The sequence below is a fragment of the Crotalus tigris genome, unplaced genomic scaffold (assembly GCF_016545835.1).
Source record: "Crotalus tigris isolate CLP2741 ecotype Arizona unplaced genomic scaffold, ASM1654583v1 scf7180000017740.2609645, whole genome shotgun sequence".
NCBI classification, from domain to species: Eukaryota; Metazoa; Chordata; class Lepidosauria; order Squamata; family Viperidae; genus Crotalus; species Crotalus tigris.
Window position 1 is genome coordinate 299,626 of NW_024096606.1, and position 27,793 is coordinate 327,418.

The 27,793-nt window shown below is 40.8% G+C and overlaps 1 long non-coding RNA gene across 2 annotated transcripts in view; it reads left to right on the top strand.

Annotated features, from left to right (window-relative positions):
• The first annotated feature begins 1,047 nt into the window (after positions 1-1,047).
• Positions 1,048-27,793, top strand: part of LOC120306492 — a 104,305-nt gene continuing 77,559 nt past the window's right edge. For both annotated transcript variants that reach the window (XR_005556319.1, XR_005556320.1), the window contains exon 1: positions 1,048-1,219. This is a non-coding gene — a long non-coding RNA (uncharacterized LOC120306492). The remainder of the gene's footprint in view (positions 1,220-27,793) is intronic.

The following is a 27,793-nucleotide window of genomic DNA, read 5'->3' on the forward strand; positions in this document are numbered from 1 at the left end:
TAATTGCATCAAGGCCTTGAGAATAACATCATTTGCTTGCCTCTCAATACACAAGCATACTTGAAATAAAAATCAATTTCTTAAATCCAAAAATTGTGAAATTCTGCTTCATGATTTTTTGTGGGTAACTTGTTGGATGTGATGCAATATTCTGGATAGGATAAGATTTTATATAGACTATATTGTCAGTTTGTATGCTTCCATAGTAATATTTTCCAAATGTTCTATGGGACGTAGGCAGTGGTGGGATTCAAATATGTGAACAACTGGTTCTCTGTGTGGATGCCGCTTCCGGAAGTCCATTCTGGGCCTGGGCAACAAAAAATTAGCTACCAGTTCTGCTGAACTGGTGTGAACTGGCTGAATCCCACCACTGGACTTAGGGCTGTATATGTAGAGGAAGTCTACTTAGAACATCCATATTTCCATCTTGTTGCAAATAAACCCATATTTATAAGCTTTTGGAGTGACGTTCAACATTATATTCAGGCCTTCAACTGACAAAGATTTTCATTTACCATTTATATAGTATGTGGTTGACAATATAACTAGACCTTTACTCAGTATAAATTCAAAATTTTCAATTGTTTTTGGTATGAGATACAGATCTGCTTTAATTTTCTGGTAAGTTCCTTCATTAGTTACCAACCACCACAAATGCTTCTGTATATGTTTCTGTGCCTTCATATTAAGTATTAAAGTGTACAATCACTTTTAAAGGTAGCATTCAGTCTTCCTCTATAATGTAAACAGTGTGGTCTTCTTCCTGTTTAAGAAACAAGCATTTTGCTTCTTTGCCTTTCCTTCTGACCCATATGATTGTGCAACCAAATAGCTCTTTTCAATGCGGTACTAAATGTTCATTCTAAATTTATAACACTGAAGCTATTTATATGTTTGCAGAATGATCCTGAAGTTGAAACTCAAATACTTCGGCCACCTAATGAGAAGGAAGGACTCACTGGAGAAGGGCCTAATGCTGGGAAAGATTGAGGGCAATAGAAGAAGGGGATGACAGAGAATGAGATGGCTGGATGGAGTCACTGAAGCAGTAGGTGTGAACTTAAATGGACTCCAGAAGATGGTAGAGGACAGGAAGACCTGGAGGAACATCGTCCATGGGGTCGCGATGGGTTGGACACGACTTCGCAATTAACAACAACAACAAGAATGAAACAATGGAGATTTCCACAATGAAAACACCCTCTAATATTTGAATGTGAGTTCTGCAATTTGTTTATTGGTTTCTGCAGAATATCCTTTTATTTGATTCTAAATAATGTTGACAGCATTACCATCTGTACAGTTTGTTTCAAGTCACAGTAATTTCTTTTAGATGGGTAATATCCACAACTATACAAATCTACCCTGTGACATATCCTCAAGAATATTATCAAAAGTGAAATTTTCCATCAGTTTTTTAAATCAGCAATATATCAGTTTCACCATCTTTCTTCCTTCAGGTATGGAATTTGAATCATTCAGCTATTATACTTGGTTGGAATATATAATATTCAAACAGAATCTTTTGCAAATCTGAACATTTTTTATTTCTTTTTTTTTGTGGCAGCAACAGATGTTAGCACTATCAAATCAGGGCTGCAAAAATTTGGATAATCGTTTGAGGATATTAAAGAGATTTTTAAAAACTCACTTTATTTCCTCCCAGATGTCATCCAATGTTTGCTGTTCAGATCTGGTAGTCCTAGCAAATCAAGAAAACACATGACTTAGTCCAATACACAATAAGACAAATTGTTTGTTCTCACCTGTAATTTCAGCTTGGATCGTCAGTCACTCTACTTATTTCTGCTGGTCCTTCTTAATGTTCTTACCACAGTGAAATTTCCTCATTTTGCTGTTAAGAGCTGGTGAAAGAAAAATTAGGTCCACTTCCAAGCGGGCAATAAATAAAGTGGAGGCTGTTTTGAAGGAAAGTTCTGTTTATTGAAGAACAGAACCAACAGCACGTAGTTCTGAGACAGTTGACCAAGTGGGATTGGGATAGGTGAGCTTTTATACATTCTTTGTGGTTTTGTGTTTGGAGTTGTTCCTGTTCCTCTGGCTTTGTATTTAAGGTTCTTCCTGTTCCTATGCAATGTACTTTGATCTGAGCTTGAGTGCGTCCTTTTACGTGGGTTAATTCTATTATGTCCTAAAGGTAATGTCCCGCTTCTCTGGGTCTGTTACTGAAGGCATTTTGCTTATGAATAGGTGGCTCCAAATTTGCATTTCTAAAAGCTGGCCTCTGTCTGGGGGAAGGAGATTGGGGGCTGGTTTCTGCCTAAGATTTTTCTATTATTCCTTTGAGGAAATTTAATATTCTGTCTTTGTTAATATTCCCCAAAGTATTTCCTTCTCTAGCAGGATGGGTGAGTGTTAACTTCCAACAATCCCCCCTTTGTGCCATATAAGTGTGGATAACACACTTTTACTGGCACAAGATTAAGAAATGATCTGGTCAGAGAGACCTAATGAGTGCTTCTATGGGGAGTTCCTGGATGTGGGGAAACTAGCTTGTTAATGCAAAGGGAAAGGCACTGATAAATGCAACAGAAAAGGATCCCTGCAATAGCTCCCAAAGAGAGGAGCTTCCAACCCATAAAGGTCTAAACACCAGGGCAAACATTCTGTTGGGTGGAAAAGAAACTTATAGTGTCCAATATTCTGTGCCAATTATTATTAGCTCTTATGAGCTTCCAGCCAGGTTTTTGAAGCACATGCCTCCAAAATAAATAAGTATTGGCTGCCTATTTTCAAGGGTTGCTTCCTGAACTTGCCTTAGCTCTTAGTACATCCAGCTTTGTGATGTCCAATTAATATTAGCCAGTGTGTAAGCCAGGCTATTAATATTTCTTAAATTGCACACAGTGAACCCTAGGACTCCCATTCCCAACATATTCAGGATTTAGATACATATGAGGGCATATGAATTGTAAATCACCTGAGGGGCATGGTTCCCTCCCCCATGGAATTTGCAGGAAGGTATGCATGCAAAGGCCTTAGTGCCATCTGGGTGATGTAGGACTTGGGAAGATCTGTTCCACTCTGGTTGCATGGTGATTTTCTAGTGGATGGCTGGATCCAAACCCAATTCCCTGGCTTAAATGAATGGAAGCAGCATCTGGGTCATATTCTGATTCCAAAGGTTGCGGAGTATTCTATGAAGGGCTGAAAGATATGAGAACATGATTCCTTCCCCCCTTTTTGGGTGATTCTTCCAGAAGAGGCATTGCTGGTCAGATATGAGGATTGTAGAACAGAGGGTAAGAAATGGAGAAGTGGAATTGGGGGTGGATAGCTTGCAGGCAAGATTTTGAAAAGACATTGTTACTGCAGTTGTTAAAGAAACAGATAGACAAAATGGGGACACCAGAGATGAGGAGAAAAGAGAAGCTGGGCAGCTTGAGAATGCTGGAAGCTCCAAATAATTTTAAAAGCCTAATATTTTAATGTGTACAATTAGCCAGGGACAGGAGAGTCTACCTTTAATATTTGTTTTCAAAATATTTAAACATCCTGACAGCTTTTTGACCAACATTACCAATGCACAATTTAGATAACCACATTAGAGATTGAAAAAATGCTTATAAGTTCCAGGTTTAGTTCCATAGTAATTTTTTTTCTCTGATCACTGATAGGATAAGAAAAGTAACTTAAGAAAAAGATGTTCTTAAAGCTACAGAGACAAGAGCGAGAGAGGGAGGAAAAAATGAGCACATGTTTTGCTGGCCAGGCAAACTAGGATGAGGGTATTTTACTTTTGGTGGCTTATTTTAACATTTTTTCCTTTTTTCTTTTCCTAGCAGAATTTAAAATTCTTTTCCCTAGGGATTAGGGGCATTTAACAGTTACATTTAACTAATACACAAAGACTTTCACACACACACACACACACACACGGGAAAGAGAACAGCAAAGAGACACAGAACTCTTAGTTTTACACATCCTGGTCATTCTCAATGTAAATCACTGTTAACTTAAATTAAAAAGGCAAGAAAATCTTAACAATCATTAACTGGTTGCATAGAAGAGGGGGAAGAAATCAATGTTCCGATATTTTACTTTTCTTTTATTTACCTTTATTTAGCCAAATTGTTTTTTCCTGCTTCATCCCTGAGCAAAGTCCACTTCTTACACAACCTGTGTGCACGTCTTAATTTCATGCCTGGCTGGACAGGCAACTCCCACCGTCCCCAAGCCTCCATACAGGAGATCTCGGTGGGATCTTTGGCCCTGTTTTCCTTATTTTCTGGGCCGTGTTCCTCAGATCACCCACATCTGTGATGAGACTCCAAGGCTTTTTTCCTGGGTCCCACAAAATCCTCGGTACTACACCACCCTGCAGTACTACACTGTCACCAACAGGTGGAGGTACCTTCCAAGCTGTGGTCCGCCGCCTTACGGTTTTCAGGCAAATGGCCTGCAAGGATTCTGTTATGTCCTGGGCCTGCTGAGTAACTCAGCAGGTGCAGGAAGCTGCAGAGAGGCCCAGGCAGACCACGTGGATGCCTGGGACCAGACAGGCTGTCTCCAGCCTATTGCGCATGTGCAAGGCGGGAGAATCCATTGCATTGATTGGTTGATGCTGTCCCTGCAAAAGGGTATAAAAGGAATCGACGCCATTTTGTATTGTTCTGTTGGAGATTGAATAAAAAGAGACTGTGTTACTCCTGCCTTGTCTCAATGCCTTCACAACGAACAAAACAGAACATTGGCAATGAGGATGGGATGTGCTGCAAGGGAAACAACAAAAGAAGATAGTCTGACTCACCATGGAAGGCCTGAAGCGCTGGGATGTTCAGCGTCCGAAGAGTGCGACTCTGCCTGCCAGTACGAGAATGCTGGAGGAGAGCTCGGCAAAAGGGACCCCCTCTCAAGCCACTGCAGCACGAAGTGTTGACGAGGCCACTGGGAAGTAACGATGTCCAAGCTAGGCCATCTGTCAGAATTCGACACAGCTCATCCGGAATGTTGGAGTTCTTACATGGCCCGGGTAGAGAACTACTTTCGGGAAAACCATGTTCGGGAGGATGGTCTTAAAGCTGCTATGCTACTGTGTGTCTGTGGGCAGGAGACTTTCGATATTGCTGAGAACCTGAATCCATCGCTTATGCTTAGCTGAAGAGGATGTTGCAAGAACATTTTGAACTGAAGCTTTCAGTGATTGCATGGCGACACGCATTCAAGCAGAGGGACCAGCATCTGGGAGAATCTGCTGTGGACTTTATTGCTGTGTTGCGACAAGCAGCTAAGCCATGCAAATTCAAGGACCTGGAAGAAAGACTTTGTGATTGTTTAGTCTGAGGACTGAGAAGTCGTGAGCTGCAACAGAAGATCTTCGCAAAGAAAGACATTTCTTTCCAGGATGCTTTGAGAGAGATTATGGCCGACGAAACAGTGGGTGGAGCTGTGAAGGCCTTGAGGCTTTCCAAGAATCCTACAACATCGAGCTCAGTCCATAAAGAGGTCGCTTGAGAGGTATCTGAATAGGTCTCAGAGAACGAGGTCAACCGATTACAGCAGCCAGTGGAGAGAAGGCCCCAAGACCAAAACAACAAGGCAACTCTATTCCCTCAGTGTTTCGGATGTGGAGGATGCCACAAGCGCTCCGATTGCTGTTTCCGTTCTTCTGTTTGCCGCCGTCTGTTTGGGTTGCAAGGAGGATCATCTTGAGGGAGAATTGCCTCGGAAAGGTACCAGAGTCCCCAGGCAGAATAGGGTGGGTTTTTGCACATCCCGTAGAAGCATTTTTAAAACTGGGGCCCATAGGCTGCTAAGGAAGAAGCTTCACATTGACGTCAAGTTGCAGGGGTTCCCATATCGATGAAGTTGGACACGGGGTCTGCATTATTGATCATATCTCAGGACACTTTTAAGAAAATTTGTTGTAGAAGCGGCCAGTGAGTTAATCTCAGGCCGTCAAATTGAATTCTTACTGACTTTCAGAATTCCCGAGTCAGCATGAAGGGGGAGGCCACACTCAAAGTGCAGCGTAGGAACTTTGAAGGGTTGTTAGATGTAGTTCTGGTCGGGGTTGACCGCATGAGTCTCATTGGGCTAGATTGGTTTGAGGCCCTTGGGATTCAAGTGCCCGGACTTCACAGCTTGCAAACCACAGGCCTTGCGGCAGTTTGCAAGGAGTTTGCTGATGTGTTCAGTCCAGAACTTGGATCGTACAAGGAGCCTCCCATTGCTTTATGGTTAGACCTATCCGTGGCCCCCATTAGGATTAAGCCCTGTCAGGTGCCCTTCGTGTTGAAGAACAAAATTAAATGCAGAACTGGACAAGCTGATTCAGCAGGGGATTCTAGAACCTGTGGATCGTAGTCCATGGGAAACTCCCATAGTCACGCCACTGAAGGCCAATGGAGAAGTCCGCATTTGTGCGGACTATAAATGTACACTTAACAAAGCATTGCAGCAGCATTCTTACCCGGTGCTGGTGGTAAGCCACATTCTGGCCTGCCTCAAAGGAGGCCGAGTTTTCGCCAAACCTGACTTGGCTCAGGCCTATCAACAACTACCAGTTGATGAGGTAATAGCAGAGGCCCAAACAATTGTAATGCACCGGGAAGCATTTAAAGTTAAAAGGCTGCAGTTCGGGGTTAACGTCGCCCCGGCATTTTCCAAAGTGTGATGGAGCGAATGCTCCGCAATATTCCAGGAGTTTCCCCTTACTTCGATGATGTCCTCATCGCTGGGGAATCATCCAAAAATCTGGCTGACAGGCTTAGGGCTGCCTTGCTGCATTTCCGCCAAGCGGGTCTGAAGCTCAAGCAAAAGAAATGTAAAATTGGAGTCACCTCCACAGAGTTTCTGGGGTTCTGAAGGCATCCATCCTGCTGAATCTAAGCTCAAAGCAATTCAGCAGGCCCCAAGTCCCAAGTCAAAGAGCGAACTTCAGGCTTTTCTGGGACTGTTAAACTTTTACCATTTATTCCTCCCTCACAAGGCTGCAGTGGCTCTTGGATAAACAGGCTCCATGGCAGTGGACAAAAGTCCACGAAAGAAGTTTTGCAGAAGTCAAGGCCTTGCTGTCTTCAAATGCGGTTCTAGCGCATTTCAATGAGCAGCTGCCTGTGTGCATAGCCTGTGATGCATCCCCTTATGGGATTGGGGCTGTGTTAAGTCACTTAAAGGCTGATGGGACACAAGTCCCTGTAGCTTACTATTCTAGGACTCTACCATCTGCTGAGCGTAATTACGCACAGATAGATAGAGAAGCCTTGGCCATAGTGGCTGGCATAAAAAAGTTCCATGACTTTTTATATGGTCACCATTTCACGGTCTTTACAGACCATAAGCCACTGCTGGGGTTGTTTATTACCAACAAGCAAACCCCACACATAATTTCTCCTAGAATGCTGAGATGGTCAATTTTCCTTTCTGCATATGACTACACACTGGTTCACAAACCAGGCAAAGAAATGGGCCATGCAGATGGCCTCAGCAGACTATCTCTACAGCTAGTAGAGTCAGATCCTGCTCCAGTTAATCACATACTTTCCATTCAGGATTTGCCTGAGTCTCCCCTAAATGCTAGGGATGTGGCTGCAGAAACAGCCACTGATCACACGTTAACACGCCTGTTGACATGGGTGCTGTCATGATGGCCTGACATGTGTCCAGGCACAGAGTTCCAGAGTTTCTGGAAGAGGAAGCACAAGCTATCCATCTTCAAGGGGTGTGTCCTATGGGGTAGAAGGGTAGTGATCCCAGCCTCATTGAGAACTAGAGTCTTGCAGTCTCTACATGAGGGACACCCGGGAATAGTCCGGATGAAGGCGCTGGTGCGCAGTCATCTTTGGTGGCCTGGATTCAATAAGGAGATTGAGGCCCAGGTCCATGAGTGCAGTGTTTGCCAACAGTCTAGGCCTGAAATGCCTCAGATTCCTGTACATAGGTGGGAGGAGATACATGCCCCTTGGTTGAGGGTCCATATCGACTATGCTGGCCCCTTTCAGGGGCAATTCTTCCTTCTCCTTGTGGACAGCCATTCCAAGTGGCTAGAGGTCATTCCAGTCACCTCCACAACTGCTGCCAGGACCATCCAGGTGTTGAGAGAGATCTTTGCTTCTCATGGGCTTCCAGATGTCCTTGTCTCCGACAACAGACCCCAATTCACTTCTTCTGAGTTTCAGGCTTTTCTACAGGCCAACATGATCCGTTATGCCACATCAGCACCGTTTCATCCAGCTTCCAACGGCCAAGCCGAGCGCACAACCAAGGATGGTGCACACAACCAAGGATGCTTTAAAGAGGATCATTCATGGAAGCTGGCATCACAGATTAGCTGACTTTCTTCTTTGCCACCGCACCACACCTTGCACAGCCACAGGAAAGAATCAGCTGAACTCCACTAGGGTCGCCAACTCATTACAAAACTGGACAGGTTGCACCCAGACAAGGTGACTTCACAGGTGTCACATCCATGGGCACCTAGGAGACTACAGGTGGGCAATCCAGTTTGGGCAAGGAATTATGGACCTGGACATTTCTGGGTGACAGCAATGGTCTGCAAAGTAACTGGGCCATTGTCATACGAAGTGGCTTTGGATGATGATCATGTGCTACGTCAACACATCGACCAACTGCACTAGAGGCTTCCAAGCCACCCTTCCGTTCCTGTCTCTGCTCTCGGGGGGGAGGAGGACCACGATTACAATCATGGACCGCAGTCTCTCTGCAAAAGCGGAACTTCACATGCACCAGTAGGGGATTTTGCCAATGAGGTGGCTCCTGACTCTGGCATCAGCACCGGGTCCATGGGATATTGCTCACAACCGGCTGTTCAGGCCATTCCATCTGCTGGTCTTGGGCTCATGGGACAGTGCTCCCAAGAGAGGTCCATTGTGGATTTGGGGAATTCCACCCCACTAAGGAACTCTGGTCTGGGTTTACAGGATCCGGCCAGTCAGCATGATGCAGGGTCACCTGAATATAGGGGGCATCAAAGTCCTGGTCTGCCGAGCCTGGCAGGCAAGCTGGCAGGCCAGGCAAGCACACCTGTTCTAAGAAGATCAGAGCGGGCCAAAGATCCACCCAAACACTTAAAGGACTATGTGAGGTTCCTGTCAAGTGATAGGAAAGTCTAGTATTTCTCTAGATATCAGAACATGCTCAAATGGGCAGAGTGTTAGATTTATAGTAATGTAAAATATTATTATTTTGTTGGGAACAAAGGAAAAAAAAGGTGTTAGATTTGTAGTAATCTAAAATAGTAAGTGTCTGTTTCATCCAAGGGGGAGGGGTGTTATGTCCTGGGCCTGCTGAGTGACTCAGCAGGTGCAGGAAGCTGCAGAGAGGCCTGGGCAGACCACGCGGATGCCCAGTACCAGACAGGCTGTCTCCAGCCTATTGCACATGTGCGAGGCAGGAAAATCCATTCCATTGATTGGTTGATGCTGTCACTGCAAAAGGGTATAAAAGGAATCAACGCCATTTTGTATTGTTCTGTTGGAGATTGAAAAAAAAGAGACTGTGTTACTCCTGCCTCATTTCAATGCTTTCACAACGAACAAAACAGAACAGATTCTGTCCATCAAAATTTATCAGAGTAGAGGGCACCTCTTTTCAGAATAGGGCTCTGCTCTAGCTAGTTGCCAAGTAGTGAACCTCTCACTTTCCTTTCAATCACTTCATACACAGTTTCTTCCTTTCTTAACAAAAAGTCCTGTGCCCTGGCTTAATCCCCTTGCTTTCCAGAATTCACCGGTCACAGTCCAGTGGGACTAGCAGTGAATCTCTTTGCACCTAGAAAAAGCAACAGAGTGAATAAGATCCAATTGTGGCAGAGAAGGGATTTTTCTCAAACGTATTCACACACACACACACACACACACACAAACACAAACACACACACACACACACACAGAGAGAGAGAGAGAGAGAGAGAGAGAGAGAGTCTCTTTCACTTCCTGTGCTTTTAAAGTTAACATTTAGAGGTACTTACCTTCTTTCGAAGCACCTTTGAGTTCAAAAGCTCAAAACTCCCTTTACTACCTTTGCTCCAAATGGGCAGGGTCTGGGAAACCAACACACAGACACAAGGGGTCTGCTGCTGGCAAGATGGAGGCTTACTCAGGCCCAGTCCTTTGGTGAGGTTAGCTTGAAATCCCATCCTGGGAGCCAAATTGTTGAAAGAAAACTCTTCAGGTCCAGTCCAAGCTGGGAATAAATAAATTGGAGGCTGTTTGGAAAGAAGGTTGCAAAGATGAAGTGAGGAAACTAAGGTTCAAAATGAACTAAGGCTTGCAACAAAATTCAAAAATAACCAAAAAAAAGCTTTTTTCAACATGTAAAAAGCAAGAAAAGGGTTAAGGAAATGATTGGTCCATTAGTGGGAGAAAGTGACAAGAGCGTGACAAGCAACAGCGAGAAAGCAGAACTATGTAACTTGTTTTTTGCATCCGTCTTTACACAAAGTCCAACCTATCAAAAACAGTATCGTAAAAAACAAATTAGAAACACAAGTTAAGATAGGCAAGAAAATGTAAGTGAGCACCTATCCACCCTAGACGAGTTCAAATCACCTGGACCATATGGATTACATTCCAAGATTTTGAAGGAACTGGTAGATATATCAGAACCACTGAACTATATCTTTCAAAGATCCTGGAGCACTGGGAAACTACCAGAGGACTGGAAAAGAACTGATGTAGTTCCCATCTTGAAAAAAGGAAAAAAATGGATCCAGGAAACTAAAGATCTATCAGCCTGACCTCAATAACTGAAAAGATTCTGGAAAAGATAATCAAGCAATGAATCATTGAACACCTAGAGGCAAACAAAGTCATAACCAAAAGCCAACATGGATTTGTCAAAAACAGATCATGGCAGACAAATCTTATTGCATTCTTTGACCAGGTGACAAAATTAGTGGACCAGAGGAATGCTGTGGATATAATTTACTTGGACTTCAGCATTTGATAAAGTAGACCACAACCTACTACTTGATAAGATAGAAAACTGTGGGTTAAACAACATCACCACCAGATGGATTCATAGCTGGCTGACCGGCCATATTCAGCATGTGGTCCTCAATGGAATTGCATCTACATGGAGGGAAGTGTGCAGTGGGGTGCCCCACGGCTCTGTTCTGGGCCCAGTGCTCTTCAACATCTTCATCAATGATTTGGATGAGGAGATAAATGGGGAACTCATGAAATTTGCAGATGACACTGAGTTGGCAGGAATAGCCAACAATCCAGAAGATAGGGTTAAGATACAGAAGGATCTTGACAGACTTGAACACTGGGCGCTATCTAACAAAATAAAATTCAGTGGTGAAAAAAGTAAGGTTCTACATTTAGGCAAGAAAAACCAAATGCACAGGTATAGTATAGGTCAAGGCTTTTCAACCAGTGGTACGGGTATCACCTGTGGTACATTGGCACCTGGCAGGTGATACGCGACCATCCTAGAAAAGTGGTAGTGGGGAAGGGAATGAGCTGAACTGGTAGCAGCACCACACAAGCCTGAGGAAGAGATGGCTGGAGCTGCAGGGCTGTCAAGGCTCAGTGGAAGCGCCAGGATCAGCACTTCTTTGGGACTATAAGGGCTCAACAGAAGCGCCAAGATCAGCGTTCTTTGGGACTGTCAGGGCTCAGCGGAAGTGCAGGATCAGTGCCAGGCTCCAGCTGGAGCTCAACGCTGATCCTGGCCCTTCTGCTGAGTCCAGAAGAAGCACCGATCACCTGGAATGTTGCAGCATCTCCAGGGTCTTGTGATTTACATTCAGATGCTTGGCAACTGATTCATATTTATGACAGTCACAGTGTCCCAGGGTCATGTGAATTGACCAAAACCTGCTGAAACCACCCAGCAGATGAGGGGAATAAAAACCAAACACTCCCCACCCCCACTGCCAATCTTCAACATAAATGTTCACAACAATGATAACCTCGGGCAGGAGGAAGAGCTATCTTGGAGTCCTAGTAGACAATCGCTTAAATATGAGCTAGCAGTGTGCTGCAGCTGCCAAAATAGCCAACACAGTTCTAGGCTGCATTAACAGAGGGATAGAAACAAGATCACATGATGAGTTAATACCACTTTATAACACCTTGATAAGGCCACACTTGGAATACTGCATCCAGTTTTGGTCGCCACAATGTAAAAAAGATGTTGAGACCCTAGAAAGAGTACAGAGAAAAGCAACAAAGATGATTAGGGCACAGGAGGCTAAAATATATAAAGAATGGTTGATGGAATTGGATATGTCTAGTTTAATGAAGAGAAGGACTAAGGGGGACATGATAGAAATGTTCCAATATCTCAGTGGTTGCCACAAAGAAGAGGGAGTCAACCTATTCTCCAAAGCACCTGAAGCACAAGAAGCAATGGATGGAAACTAACCAAAGAAAGAAGCAACCTAGAACTAAGGAGAAATTTCCTGACAATTAGAACAATTAATCAGTGAAACAACCTGCCTCCAGAAATTGTGGGTGCTCCAACAGTGGAAGTTTTTAAGAAAAGACTGGACAACCATTGGTCTGAAAATGTGTAGGGTTTCCTGCCTGAGCAGGGGTTGGATTTGTAGACCTCCAAGGTCCCCTCCAACTCATCATGATCATCATGATCATCATTATGATCATCACCACCATCATATCATCATCATTATAATTATTATTATTATTATTGATCATCACACAGTCAGCCAGATGTTCAGACTGGATTTGGCATTTTGTCTACCTATCGAGTCCTTACCCAGGACCTGGGATAGGCAGATGTGGATGTTTGATGGTATTACAGATATCGTCGCAGGATGGAAGCAGTTCCTAGTAAGGCCGCCTTTTGCAATTGACTAATAGCAAATTTGTCAATGCCAATGATGTTCAAATGGTGCTCCAGTTGTTTTGAGATTGCACCCAAGGCGCCTATGACCATTGGTACTACCCTTGCTTGCTTTTGCCACAGTCTTTCTATTTCTATTTGTAGGTCTTTGTATTTTGTTATCTTCTCCAGTTCTTTCTCGTCTATTCTGCTGTCTCCAGGCACTGCCACGTCCACCATCCAGACTTTTTTGTCTTTCTTATCGACAATTGTTAAGTCTGGGGTGTTATGTTGCAGGTGCTTGTCTGTTTGAATTCTGAAGTCCCAGAGCAGTTTAATTTTATCATTTTCTATGACTTTCTCTATTTTATGATCCCACCAGTTTTTGCTTACAGGCAAATGATATTTTTTGCAGATCTTCCAATGCACCATTGTTGCTACTTTGTCATGCCGCTGCTTGTAATCAGTTTGTGCAATCTTCTTGCAACAGCTTACCAAGTGGTCCACTGTTTCTTCAGCTTCTTTGCATAGGCGGCACTTACTGTCTGTTGCTGTCTTCTCAATTTTGACTTTGTATGCATTTGTCCTTAAGGCTTGGTCTTGTGCAGCCAGAATTAGTCCCTCGGTCTCTTTCTTCAATTTTCCTGCTCTTAGCCATTGCCAGGTTTTATTATTATCTGCTTTCCCAGCTATTTTTTTCATGTATTGGCCATGTAGTGCTTTGTCTTCCCATGCCTCTATTCTGTTCTTCATTTGGTCTTTCTTGTAGGCCAGTTTGGTCTCTCCAGTAGTTAGTAAGCCTTCCTGATATACTAATTTCAGTGCATCTTCATCATTGTTCTTCAGATATTCTTCCAAAGCCATTTTTTCTTCTTCAACCATCTGATGTACTTGTAGCATTCCACGCCCACCTATTTGCCTTGGTAGATATTATTATTATTATTATTATTATTATTATTATTATTATGTAATGTAATAGTAGTAAAGTTGGAAGGGACCTTGGTGGTCATCTAGTCCAACCCCCTGCTCAGGCAGGAAACCTATTATTATTATTATCTGGTCTCTGCCTGGGGGAAGGAGATTGGGTGCTGGTTTCTGCCTAAAGTTTTCTATTATTCCTTTGGGAAAATGTAATATTCTGCATTTTTAATATCCCTCAAAATATTTCCTTCTCTAGGAGAGTGGTTGGGTGCTGACTTACAACAAAACTATACTTCTAATAAATTTTACTCTTGTAAGCTCAAAAGTGAACAGTTTGTCAAAGAACCAACAATTTGTAAGGAACATGGGAAAGGAAATAATGCATTCAGAGCAATTTGGAAGTTAAGGTGAAGCTTTAAATCCAAAGCCTAGCATAACAATTCCAATGTATTTCAATAATTTCTACATCATTTGGGCCTCCAATAACTAACAAGTATCTTGCAAATGAGAAATTTCCTAGAAAAAAATGTCTTTTGCAAAACAGTGTTCTCAAGCTTCATACCAGCATAAGAGCTGATGAAATTATTAAATGCTCATGTTCTTGCGTGCATAATTTATTAAAGATGGCATTTCAGATCTCCTAACATCTGGTAATCTGCTAGGTTCCCAATCTTTTGGGCACCAGGAACCGGAGATCAACTAGTTTATGAAACTTGTTTTTTTTTTCTTTTCCAGTCTCCTGCTGACAAAATGCAGTTTATTGGCTCTGATAAAACATAACCATTCTATAAATATGAATCACTATTTTGCATGTCTGGAATATTTTAAATATTATTTTCAGTTGTCACAGAAACTGTAATGCAATAGAAACATTTACAGCTTTACTGAATGTTTCTTAGGAACAGATTTTAAAGATCAATATTACAGAACATTTTAAAATAATATTATAAACCAGACTACAACCTAGATGAAAATCCTAGCATGTGTAATATTTTGTAAAACTGTGAAAAGGTTATATAAAAGTTCAGGTAAAAGGAGAAAATGCATTTCTTACCCTGTAATATCTTTAGCAGTTGTAATCTGAACCATCTTGAGAAAGTATGATGTTATAATAACTATTTAAACAACAAGAAACCAATATGGCATTTTATTGAGATTCAGTGTGGAATTAAACCTACAGTATTTGATATACATAACACATCTAAAATATATAGTTTGAATCCCATTCAAACTATGATCTATTACATCTAATGTAATAGATGTTGGCAGGCAAGAAGAAATAGAGAAGAAATATATTTTGCTTCAAGATTGTACTAAAATTTAAATGTATTCATCAAACAAAATTTTATCTCACGTATCTATTGAAAAAAGCACCATTCAAAGCAGATAAAATTGAAGGGAGGGAAATAAAATTAAAGGGTTTTTTTTTTTTTGTCGTTATGAAGAGTTACTATTGATCCCTGGCTAACAGGTTTACAATCAAGAAATATATCTGTATAAGAAGTATGTAACTGAAATAAAATGCTAGCCCTATCATAACTGATCTGCCATCCAGATAAAGAGGTAGAATTAGGTTTATTTGTATCTCTTTGCTGCCCCCTAGCAGTCAACTCAATTTTTGTAAGCCAGTAAACCAAGTTTCAGGTTTTCCAGAATTTTTTTTTTCAGGCAAGAAGCAAAACAAATCTTAGAATGAAGTTGGAAGAAAAAGTTGTTAAAACTACATCACTTTTATAATCTCTATCTAGACTTTAGTATGTGAAATTGTCTATTAGATAAAAAACAAATTTTAGATTGCATTAAAGCTATTGGTAAAAGCAAATATACTGAGCCATTTTTTTTAGTATGGTAGCAAAAGTTCTCGCTTCTTTTTTCATCCACGTCTGGGATGAAGCAGGACCCAGGACACCCTGTGAGGCAAAGAGGAAAAGATGCAGGAAGGAGAGACAGAGGTTTGATTCTCTAACCATGGGATTTAAGCCTTGTCCCTTTTTATATATGTGCAAGGAATATACCCACATTAAAGGGGGCAGATTTTCAATTAGGCGGTTGTATACAACATCTTCACTTTTTTAATCTCCCTGGATATCCCTAGAAGCAAGACATATATATATTGAAGATCAACTGATGCTAAATTAGTATAACTTTATGGTCTTTGAACAAATGAGACCTTTTCCAATTTCCAAAGTCAACTCCCATTTACATAGGGAAGAAATTTTTCTTTCAGTTTTAAGATACCTTTCTTAGACACAGATACAAAGAACACCTGCCCTGTATTAAACAGTAAATTGAAGAAAAACACTACTATTAGGTAGTCTGGATGCAAAAATAGAGAAATTTGCCTGCCTGCCTACTTGCCTGGTCAGGTATTGATTAATGTGCTGGAAAAGGGTAATGGTAGTGGAAAGGTACTGGAAAAAGCAAGGTTCTAGTCGTCTTTGAGAATTGATTTAGGCTGATAATTAGAAGGGGATATGTACTATTATAAAAATAGACTGTCAGAATAAGTACATCATTTCTATGTTCCACAACATAAAAACAAACTGGCATTTAACACTGGACAGTGTGACAAATAGTATTTCTGACACTTCCCTTGTCACATATTAGCTTTTTACCTTGAAAATGTTCAGCTTTTAGGATGATCTAGGGCAGGATGTCAAACTGCCAGCCCATGGGCTGGATGCATCATAGCAAAACCGCGCCCACCCCATTGCCAGCAATGGCAAAAAAGTCACAATACGTCACAACACGTCACGTGACATTGCAAGTTTGACACCCCTAATCTAGGGTATGCAGATCTTATCCTCTTCTTTTACAATCTTCATTTCATCACGTAACCCAGTAAATCATCATTGCTTGACCTTGGTGTTCTTTCTTCAGATCAGCATGTAATGCCAACTAAACTGGAATAACAGATTTAATCAGACATTTAAAAATCTACTTACAACATGGGTAGTGTTGTAAATACTGCTGGTAATGATAAAATCTAGCTGGAGATTGACTAAACAATTCATAGTTCTCTTTTGCTTAGTTATAGAAGCTGAAATAAGCCTGCCAGCCTAAATACATTTACTGCAATATAAGCTTCATTGAACACAGCATGACTTGCTTCTGAATGAGCACGCCAAGGATTGCACTGTAAAAGATTAGTGAAGCATTAAAGAAAATTGAATTGTGTGAGCTTTCATACACAGAGATCCTTTATTCTAATAATACTACTATGAGAAGATGAGTGAGAAGAATAATCCTTAATTCTGAGAGAAGGCTAAATATGCTACGCTATACAGATGCAACCAGTTGTAATTATTTTGCAAGCCACTACTACAAATTGCAATTATGTGATGTAGTAAAACATTTACAATCCCTGATATCAATAGCTCTAAAGTTATAGGAAACATTTTCTTGTTTATTTCCCTGTTATTCTTGTTTAGACCTCATTAATTTGACTGAGAATTTAGCTTCTCTTTTAAATGGGTTTAAATTGCTTTTGCATGTTTGCCATCTTAAGAGTCTTTGGGACCAAAAAAATCAGGCACAAGTTGAATTAATAAATAATTTCAAAATTAATCCTTGACTTTTTATGACTTTTATGAATCATCAGAAATTTCACCAGACAACAAAAAAATCAAAACATTGTTTGATAATTATGGATCCCTACTTTGAACTAGTTCCAGCACACACACAAAATTAACACTGGATTAAAAAAAGAAAACTTTCAAATACATGTTTCTTGTTAAAGATATGTAAAATAATACAGATACATCCAAACAATATTGGCTTATTGGTTAAAATTCAACAGTATGTTAATATACATTACATTTAATTGATGTACTTGCAGCATTAGAGGAACAGAATAGAGCATTTAATCATTAAGCATGCAATAGTTAAGTAATTCAGTTTTTTTTAAAAAATAGCATACATTTAGACTACAGTACTATCATTTAAATATATTTTATAGTGAATTCATAAAGCATCAGAAGATAAAATCTCTGTTAACACTCTGGACTATACATTGAAGCCTGACAGTGCATTACCTTAAGAATTAATAATTTAAAATGTGTTTAATGTATCCCTTTCTTCTCTCATTCTTTCTAGTGTTATCTAGAAATACATGAAGTTGGGATAATACATGTACCCCTCTGAGACTAACTTGAGAGAACTGAACGTTTTGAAAGCTTTTGTACAAAATTAATCAAAATCTTTTCAGAGCTAGCTGCCTCACTGAAATCAAGAATTAAGCTAGTTTGTCATGACCTCATCTACTGTATAAAATAAAATGATAATGAAGCAAATTAAGAATGAGATGAAACTGAACTTCAATTACAATCTATATAATCTGACAGTTGAAAATGACTGAAAGAAAATATTTTGATCAAGTAGTAAAGTATCAATTAGATTATTTAGTTATTTTGACAAAATCATAAAAATGCCATCACCGTGTCTCCTGAAATGTTAAAAGCCGAGTTCTTAAAAGTGTACCAAAACTTCTATGTAGTTTAAGAAACTAAATTACACCTGGGGACTCTCAATTGTTTTCATCTGAAAAAAGTGCCTCTTGTATCTCTTGTATCAGAAAAGAATAACTTTGTAATATGCTGAATTACAGATGTTTTGGACTGCATTTTTTATATCAGTGCCAGCCAGCAAGGGCAATATAAAAGACAAAGAGGGTTGTATCAAATGACATAAGGTTAATTAAACTAGGAAGATTTGAATATTATGGGAAACACAGCATATAAATCTTTAAGTCACACATACTTTTAAAAATGTAAAAGCTGTTCTTACCTGACATGATTCTACTTGTCTTTACTGACAATGAATATTTTTAAAATAATCTTTGTTTTCAGAAGGAGAAGCAGTATTGGTACATCTTAAACTTTGGTGTCCTGGATCAGGGTCTATTTAGCCTTAGCCTAAAGTCAATATTAGGTCTCCTTAGCATGCATAAATTATAGTGCTTTGAAATAAAGCTTATGTTGTTTTATAAATCCATGTCAAAAATCCTCTGTTGAAATAATTCAGAGCTTTCTCATAGTCAGTCAACACCAGATACTGCATAAAAAATCCATAAAGTTCAAAACAATGTATTTTAATTAGCCCCAGGAGGCATAAATTTGTCTAACATAAATTTATCTAACTCTTGCTGTGAATATCCTTTTTCTCATAGTTATTTCCTACACATTTCAGGAACGGGGGTGAGGGAGAATCTTAAGAACTCTATGTTTTCAACTCCAAGGGAACAGCAAGATGCACTATGTCCCACAATTATATTTCTATGTTCCATATTTATTTCTGCCAATATATCATTCTTTTAAATTAATCTGATTCTCGAGACTCTTGGGCCAGTTAATGAGTTTGCTTGTGAAAGAGCAATTATCAAACAGCCTTCTCTGATGCCTGTTTTTCACTAATATAAAGCAGCTAATGTCAAATGAAATATATACAAGCTTTAAATGTTGGCTTATTCATGCATGCTTTCCTACATTAGAATAAATCATTTTGTATTATCTGCAGAATCTTGCACATTCTGAATGTTGCCTAATCATGAATGTATTCAGTGAAAAGAATTATATTATAACACAGCATAGTGATGAGACCCAAAAGTTTAAATCACATTTGCAAGAAATCATAGGCTTTTAGCAAGAAAGCCTGCTTTTTAAAAGTGATGCTTATTTAAATATCTTTTGTCTACAATTAAAAGAAACACCCACAGCCTGCAGTACTATTTTTCTTATAATGGCTATAAGCAAAATTTTAAGTTACATGAGTAGATCCAAGTATAAAAGCAGAACAAATTTCATCCAAGAAGGAAAACAGTGTTTTTTTCTGCAGTAAATATATTGAAGAATAACAACTAAACTGTAAAGATGAGCTACTAAAAATACAATGTTGGATATCAAAATAAGGAGGTTTGTTTTATTTTTGCTTAATACAATAAGATAGTTTGAAATAATTCTGCAATACTTGAATAAGTTTCATTTTTAAAATACCTCTATCTACAACAATTCACAGTACCCATATTTCAGCTGCCATTTTTCTTTCCATGGTACCAGTGAATTTGATATTTTTCTAAAATGTGAACTTATAACAAGGGCAGATAAAAAGTGCTAAGTTTCTGGCCATAGTTAGATGATTACTATCGTTGGTTGCGCAATTAGCCAGATGTTTAGACTGGATTTGGCATTTTTATCCACCTATTGACTCCTTCCCAAGGATAGGCAAATGTTGTTTCATGGTGTTAAATGTAACATTGCAAGATATAAGACAGGAATGTCAAACTGGCGGCCCATGGCCAGATGCATCACGCATTCTGTAAAGGCAAAAAAAAAAGTCACAATATGTCACAATACGTCAAGTGACATGATTGAATTTGACATCCATGATGTAAGGTATTACAAGTAATTTTGCAACTGAGTGATGGTGGTTTTGTCAGTGCTAATGTTCCAGGTATTTTGGGATTGTATCCAAGGCCTCTGTTACTCTTGGTACTATCTTTGCTTTCTTTGCTTCAATCATTTTAATTCTGTTTGCATTTTTTTGTGATTTTTTTCAGTTCTTTCTCTTCTGTTCTTCTGTTTCCAGATACTGCAACATCCAATATGTCTTTCTTACTGACATATTTGTCTCTCTTTGAATTCTAAAGTCCCAGAGCTCTTTAGCTTATTTATTTTCTATTACTTTGTCTATTTTAGGGCCCCAGCAGTTCTTGCTTGCATTTATTTATTTACATATTTATTTATTTGATCTTTATTACTCTACAAATAATGACTGACATACATAATACTTCTTCTTTCTCCTATTTTCCACCCTACATTTCTGTGAGGTTGATTGGACTGAGAGAAAGTGACTGATCCAAATATCTATGGAGATTCTCAGTCATCCAGGTCACATGTTTATGAACATATGGAGAACAAACCCATCAGGACAAGATTCAGCGGTCCATCTGCATTTAAAAGACAAAGACCATTCTTTTGAAGACAGCAAAGTTCATATTTTCGGCAGAGAGAACCACTGATTTGAAAGAAGAATCAAAGAGGCCATCTATGTCAATTGGACAGCCCTCTCTCAACAGAAGGGAAGGGATATGACCTAATCTTTCTCCATTCTACAATACAGTCCTCCACACCCATTTACACCACTCAGGTGAACTTGAAGACACAGATAAACCTCCAAATGGCCTCAATGACTCTCTAAAAGAGTGCAAATAACCAACTGTCTGCAGAAGTCTAAATCCTGCCATTCCCCACCATCCAGTCAGAGCTGAAGAAGCTTCTTGGATGAGAAGTGAAACGTCTTCAAAGAAAAACAAGAAAGTCTAGTTTTCTCTTGAAAAAGCACTTTTGGGATGACTGACTCAAAGTCACCCTGTTGATTTCATTCTTAAGGTGGAAATTTCTTGAAGATTTTCCAAGGCTCTATTGTTGTTATTTTGTTATGCTGTTTTTGGGGGGTTTTTTTTGTGATTGATCCATGCAGTCTTCTTGCGGCAGCTAACCAGGTGGCCCACTGTTTCTTCAGATTCTTTGCAGAGGCAGAACTTACTGTCTGTTGCTGTCTTCTCAATTCTAGTTTTGTATGCATTGTTCTCAATACTTGGTCTTGTGCAGCCAGAATTAGTCCCTCGGTCTCTTTCTCCAACTTTTCTGCTCTTCCCCATTGCTAGGTAATTGTTATTATTTGCTTTGGCTACTAGTTTTTTTTTAATGTGCTGGCTAAGATTTGTCATTTCTTCTATTTCAGAGGGTAAGTTTTGATTGGGTCAAATCTGTTTTTGGATATACACATGGCAGAACACAAAACATTTTCTACAATCGTGCTACCAAAATTCAGTGGTCCAATATAAAAAAAGATTTTTCCTGTTCTTAATATTTGAATCTGTCAGGGTTTCCATTCAGCTATGCTGTGCATTGGCTGCTGCTGATAGCCTGCCATAGCAATGGGGAGAGGGAGCAGCAGGGTGGGATAAGAGGGAGGGTTAGCAGCATACTGTCCTATGAGAATCGCTGGCCATTCTAAGGTCAAGCAAAGGAATACAGCCAGCTGCAAAGACAGGGACTGCTATCCAAGCAATATTTAGTGCCTAATTGGACATGTTTGATAACCAGGGGGTGGAAGCAGTAGTGGGATTCAAATATGTGAACAACCAGTTCTCTGTGTGGATGCCACTTCCAGAGGTTCATTCTGGGCCTGGGCAAAAAAAAAATTAGCTACTGATTCTGCCGAACTGGTGTGAACTAGCTGAATCCCACCACTGGGTGGAAGGGAACAAGAGAAAGTTAACCATATGCTTTGGGCACGAAAACCTCAGATCCAGCTTTGCTTCTTCAGTAACCACTTGGCTTTAATAAAATATATCTTTGGCTAACTATGGGCCTGAGTCTTTCTTTTCAAACTGACTAAGATGGAATAGCTGACAGAATTCATGCCACAGCCCCAACCAAATCAAGAATGCCCATAGTGGTTTCTAAGCAAAAAAACAAAACAAAACAAAACAAAACCTGTGAGATACAACATGGATTTCTCATGTAATATCCAACCTGGCCCTGTGTCCCATTGAAAACCAAAGGATAAGATTATACCTAATTCATGGCTAGCATCTCTAACTGAATTAAATTGGTTTGAGTGTAATTATATTTTTCACAGATAGTGATATTTGTCTGTGAGGCTGGAAAGAACATCCAGAGCATCAAAAATCACATCTGAATTCAAAAGCTACTTTTTAAATGTATGGGTGTTTTTAAAACATTAATTAAATGAATGTGAGCAGCATAGGAATAATAGTTACTGAAAAAACAATGTGAATACAAAATTACTCTTCCCAATGAAACAAGCAGGTATGACCTGATGCAGATTTTGAGGTGCAGAGTGAACTAAATGTGTATGAAGCTCCCCAAAAGATCAAAAGCTGGGCTGTATTTATAACAGCATATTCAAAAGTGTATTCTGGCACCTGGTAGAATTTCTTCAAAAAAGTTATTCTAGAGTTATAAATGAATAAAATATAAAAACTATAAAAAAATTTCTTCTAGCACTGTCTCCTATTTCTTAACTTTAGACTGTGTCAGCCATCCAATAAGTCAATGGCAGGCTGTAGATAATAGAAGTGGCAAGATTGAAACTTCTGCACAATCACTTTCCTTGAAATTCTGGTAATGTCTGAACTCAGAAGATCATATGGAAGAAGTTAAGAAAAATGCAATAACATCTCATCCTACTATTGTCTCACCTTGTGGTGTGATGGGAATAAAGATAAATTATTGAATTTTCAGTCTGGATTTAACAACCATTCTTCAGTTTTGCTTAGCAAAAGCTTTTTCTCTATGTTTGGTTTTCAAGTGCAGAAGCTCAATACAGAAAGCTGATCAATGCCTTTCTGGCATTTTTCTTGTAAAAACTTATCCACCGCATGGATGAATCAATTTGTCAATGTCATCTTGCATCTTGACATATTAAGGCAATACTTGCTTTCAGCCAGACATCATGTTAGGCACTATTTAAACTGAGAGGCTTGATGTGTGAGGACCCACCCCACTTTGCATCTTAAGAAGACAGAACTCTTGGAATAATTCTTCCAACAGGAATCCTTTATTAAGAGAAAATGGTTGCAGGCATGCTAGACAGGACTTGGGGTTCAAGCTCTCCCATTCAAGGTTTTAAGGGGTTCCCCAGTAGTCCCACCCAATCAACCCCCCTTCCAGTGATAGTTTCAAGTATCACAATTCCATCCCCTTTCTTCTTCCGTCTGGATGGAGACTTCAGATAACTACATGAAAGGCAATTACTCTTCTTTGATATGTTAAAGCTTAGAGGCCACAATAAACACACATTCAGTCCTTTGAAGTGTGCTGAAGGAAGTGAGGGCCATAAAGCCCCTTTGCTCTCCCCCTTTTCTCCCTCTTATGGCAGAATCCAGAGAAGGCAGAATTGGGAGTTTCTATGTTTGATAATTAAAGATGAAATATAATTGGATTCTGACATCCGGCCCCTCTTAACAATAAGAGAGATCCACCTGAAAGAAAACACAAGTAAAAAATTTAGTTAGGCTTGTTAGGATACTCTGTGTGAAACTTCTTCAATAGCTTCGGGGCTCTGACGTGACGTTTATGGACCCACTCATTTTGTGAGGCAGGGAGGTGTTTCCAGGCAACTAGGTACTGAGTTGTTCCACGATATCTCCTAGAGTCAAGGATCTCTTTTATTTCGAAGTGTTGTTCCCCCTCCACCATGATTGGAGGTGGTGGGGGGGGGATTTTTGGCCGTAGAGGTGACTGATGCTCTCTTTTCAGCAAGCTGCAATGAAAAATTGGGTGTATTTGCCTGAGGTTTTTGGGTAATTCTAATTCTACTGTTACTGGATTTATGATCCTTTTAATTGGAAAAGGTCCTATATATTTTGGTCCAAGTTTTTTACAGGGCTGTAGGGACTTTAGGTATTTTGTAGATAAGTACACCATTTCTCCTATAATGAATGGTGTAGGCTCAACCCTTTTTTTATCGGCTTGTGCTTTGTATGCCCGCCTAGCTTCATCTAGTGATTTTCTGACTATTGGCCAGGTGTTTTGTAGGTTTTCCATCCATTCTTTCAGTGAAGGGATCGTTGGTTCTTTTGGGGTTAACTCTGGCATAGGGTTGAAACTTTGGCCGTTGGCTATTTGAAAAGGAGTGTAGCCTGTGCTGGAGTGGACTGCATTATTGTAGGCAACTTCTGCAAAAGGAAGTAAGTCCGTCCAATCACTCTGTTGGAAATTTAAAAAACATCTCAAATATTGCTCAAGTACCGACTGGCAGCGTTCCGCTTGTCCATCTGTCTGAGGGTGATGGCTAGATGTCAGTCCCTGAGTGGTCCCTAAGAGGGATAAAAATTCCTTCCAAAATGTAGACGTAAATTGCACTCCCCTATCAGAGATGATGCGTTGGGGTGCCCCGTGCAATCTGTAAATGTGCTGGATAAAAAGTTTTGCTAAGGCCTTTGCAGTGGGAATTTTTTGGCAAGGGATAAAGTGCACCTGTTTGGAAAATAGGTCCGTGACTGTCCAGATAACAGTATTCCCATTGCTTTCAGGCAATTCCACTATAAAATCCATGGCTATTTCCCTCCAGGGGGCTGAGGGACTTGCCACTGGTTGTAACAGCCCTGGCGATTTCCCTTGCAACCTCTTTGCTGATGCACAGGTTGGGCAGCTGGCAACATAACTTTCTATGTCCTTTTTTATTGATGGCCACCAAAATTGCCGTTTAATTAAGTGTAAAGTTTTTACAAATCCAAAATGCCCTGCTGATTTTGTGTCATGGCAAAGTTGCATGAAAGTTAGTCTTTGAGTTGTTGGTATATATAACTTTTCCCCTACCCAAGGCAATCCGTCTCTCATTGTGCACACATGTTTGTTTTTCTGGAACCAATCATCTGTTTCCAAACTTTTTCTGAATTCAATCCCAGTTTGGCTGTCCAGTTGTGGTTTTATTTTGGCTTGGGTTCTTGTGGTTACTGGCGCTGCCAGTTGTGACTCTGCCATTATTGGTCTAGAGTCTGTGGTTCGTGCGCTGTTATATTGGGGCATGCGAGATAGTGCATCTGCCAGGAAGTTCTTTCTTCCTGGTAAATGTTTGAGCTTAAATTGGAATTGGTGAAAATGCTGGGACCAGCGGGCTTGTTTGGGATTGAGTTTCCTGGAAGTTTTCAGGGCTTCTAAATTTTTGTGATCAGTCCATACCTGGAAGGGGATTTTGTTGCCTTCCAGGAACTGTCGCCACGTGAGTAATGCCCAACGTATCCCATAAGCCTCCTTCTCCCATACGGGCCAGCGCTGTTCTGTTTCCGTGAGTTTCTTAGATGTATATGCACAGGGTTGCAATACTGCATCATCATTTTCTTGTAATAGCACAGCCCCCACTGCCACATCACTTGCATCTGCCTGTATTATGAAGGGTTTGTCCATGTCTGGGTGCCTTAGTACTGGTTCGGCAGAAAAAAGTCTCTTTAGTCTCTCAAACGCTGCTTGGCACTCCATTGTCCATGTTAGTGGCTGGCTAGGTTTTACTGAGGATGTTCCCTTCGTTTTTAGTAAGTTAGTGAGGGGCAAGGCTATCTGTGCAAATGAGGGGATGAATTGGCGGTAAAAATTTGCAAAGCCCAGGAAACTTTGTAGTTGCTTTCTTGTGCGGGGTGGTGCCCATTCTAATACTGCTCTGACCTTCTCTGGGTCCATTTCAATGCCCTGTGGGGATATGCGATAGCCTAGGTAGTCTATCCTTTCCTGGTGGAATTCGCATTTTGAGAGTTTGGCATATAGGTGAGCGGCTCGCAGCTTCTTTAAAACCGCTCTGACAAGTTTGACGTGTTCTTCTTTTGTTTCGGTAAAGATAAGAATGTCGTCCAAGTAAACAAGGACCCCCTTAAACAGGTGCTCCCTTAGAACGTCATTGATTAATTGCATAAAGACTGCAGGGCCCCCTTGTAATCCAAATGGCAAGACTTTGAATTGATAGCACCCCATGGGGCAGTTAAATGCAGTCTTCCATTCGTCCCCTTCCTTGATTCTCACTCGATAGTAAGCTTCCCTTAAGTCTAGTTTAGAAAAAATTTTCCCTTTCGATAGGTGTGACAGCATGTCTTTCATGAGGGGCAGCGGGTATAGGTTGCTTTCACTGATTGTATTCAGGGCCCTATAATCCACGCATAAACGTAAGGAGCCATCCTTCTTCTCTCTAAAAAGGACCGGGGCAGCCACTTTAGGCTTGGCTGGCTCAATGAAACCTCTCTCCAGGTTTTTTTTTATAAATCTTTCCATTTCCTCCTTCTCCTTTGGGCTCATGGAGTATAATCTGGGCTTCGGGAGTTTTGCCCCAGGCTTGAATTCAATGGTACAGTCTGTGGGTCGGTGGGGGGGAAGCTCATTCGCCCTCTCCTCACTGAAGACTTCAGCAAGGTCCCTATATTCCTCTGGTATTTCTGTTAATCTTTTTTCCTCTCCTATGGATGCTTTTTCTATTCTTGATTCTGGTAGCCTCCCTTGGGGTTTTAAGTCCATAGGGTCCCCCTTCGGGAATTTGATTTCTGTCGTCCTCCAATTTACCCAGGGGTTCCATTTTTTCAACCATTCCATCCCTAGAATCATTGGGCATTCCATACCTGGGGTCACCACAAACGTTAAGTCCTCTTCATGGTTGCCCAGGGAGAGATGTATTGGCAAAGTGGCTAGGGTAGCTGGCACCCCCCCTGCTATGGATCCATCTAGCTGGCCAAATGAGATTGGTTGTTCCAGTCTCCTGGATGGGATGCCCAGATTCCCCACTAGTGTTGGGCTAATGAGGCAGCGGGTACAGCCAGAGTCTATTAAGGCTTTCACCTTCACAGCTTCGGGCATGGGGGGGATTAATATAGTCACTGTTTTGAAGATGGGTGTGATGCATCCACTTACCAGGGGTTCGCCCTCCGAGCTGTCATCTGAGGCATCCACCGGCCCTGTGGTGTAGGCTGGAGTCCTTTCCCTTTGGTGAGCAGAGGTGGGGGTTTCTGCAATTTCCATCATTCTCATGGCCGTTTCTTTTGGCTTAGCTGAATACTTTCCGGGTTTGTTGATTGGGGATCTGTCTGGGTTGTGCTGGGGGGCCTTTGAGCGGCATTCTACAGCTCGATGCCCTTCTCTTCCGCACTTGAAACATCTCATTTGCTTCTTGGCTGTATCCGATGATTTCACCGGTTGGTGTGTCAGCTCAGGCGGGGGGCGGCTCCATTGTTTTCCTCGGCGGTGCCTCTTCAATATGTCGATCTCTGCTTCCTCTGCCAAGACGTACCATTCCTCAAGTCGATGTGGGTCCCCTCGGGGTAGGCAAGCATCATATAGATCATAGTTTAGTCCGTCTTTGAAATGGCCAAGGAGGATGTCTTCTGGCCAATTCAGTTTGCTGGCAATGGCCCGGAATTCTTGTGTATACTCAGCCACTGGGCGTTTGCCCTGCCTCATCGTTGTTATTTTTTCACGGGCTTTGCGATCAGCCAGGGGGTCTTCAAATCGTCTTCTCAAAGAGGACATGAAACGGTTGAAGTTACTGAGTTCTGGGGCATTGGAGTCATGCAAGTTCACTACCCAATCCG